Source organism: Odontomachus brunneus, unplaced genomic scaffold, assembly GCF_010583005.1.
Source record: "Odontomachus brunneus isolate Ranch 3 - 2012 unplaced genomic scaffold, Obru_v1 Obru_scaffold_274, whole genome shotgun sequence".
NCBI classification, from domain to species: Eukaryota; Metazoa; Arthropoda; class Insecta; order Hymenoptera; family Formicidae; genus Odontomachus; species Odontomachus brunneus.
The window spans coordinates 331-1,518 of record NW_022639724.1 but is presented as its reverse complement, the minus strand read 5'-3'; positions in this window follow the sequence as shown (position 1 = coordinate 1,518).

Below are 1,188 nucleotides of genomic sequence, written 5' to 3'. Positions count from 1 at the left end.
CGGCGGAAGTCCGCGCGATACCCAATCAATATGTTGTTTTTCCGTAGGAGCTAGAAGATTATTACGGAAAACAGCATATTGATTGGCTGTCGCTCGAACTTCCGCCGCGCGGCAAGCATTATCGCATCCTGCGTGCAGGAGCCATAAGAGGTTATGTACAGCAAGTCCGCTGGTACGTTTCGTTCCGTAAAATCATTGTCATGGGGAACCCGGCGACGAAGCAACGGAACGGAGCGATAGCGGAATCATTCTCATTGGTTGCCTTTCATCTAGTTTTTTTCCGTTACTGTTCCGTTCCGCTACTTTTTGCTCCATCAGGGGGTCGATTGTGTATCTCGAAACGAAGTGAAAATTACAAAAGTGAACAAATTCACTAGACATTGACCAATGAAGTTACAAATAGTCTAGTAAATTTGCTCACTTTTGTCAATGGCTGCATTCAGCAGACTCAACAGTTGCACAACAGTTGAGTAATTTGTCAATGTAATTGGTCTAGATTTAGGGATCTAATAGCAAGAACCAATAATCGTTGATTGCTCACTGAGCGCTTTTTCTACTGAATGCGCCCAATGGCCGCGTTCAGTAGAACAAGTGATCAGTAAGCGCTCAGTGAGCTCTTGCATCTGATTGGAGTATAGTTGGAGATCTAAAAGAATATGCCAAATCATATATAAGAGCTCCCTGAGCGCTTACTGATCACTTTTTCTACTGAACGCGGCCATTTTCACTCTGTTTTGAGATACACAATCGACCCCAGGGCAGCGATCATGTAACTTTTCTCCTAGGGCGGAAACGTGAAAAGTGAAAAGTTTCACGTGAACTCGTGATCACGTAACTCGGCGAAACGTGGAAACGTGAAACTTTTCACGTGAACTTGTTATGGCTCCTGCACACAAGACGCGGTAATGCTTGCCGCGCGGCGGAAATTCGTGCGACAGCCAATCAATATGCTGCTTTCCGTAATAACCTTCTAGCTCCTATGGAAAAACGACATATTGATTGGCTGTCGCGCGAATTTCCGCCGCGCGGCAAGCATTACCGCGTCCTGTGTGCAGGAGCCATGAAATGTGCTGGCAGAAAAGTGAAAATCTAATGACATGATGAATACGGAATATATTATGCCACTGTTGTGATGAGATACAAGAAACATAACAATCCTAAGGTTATAGCGATGTTTTTAAGGTCATG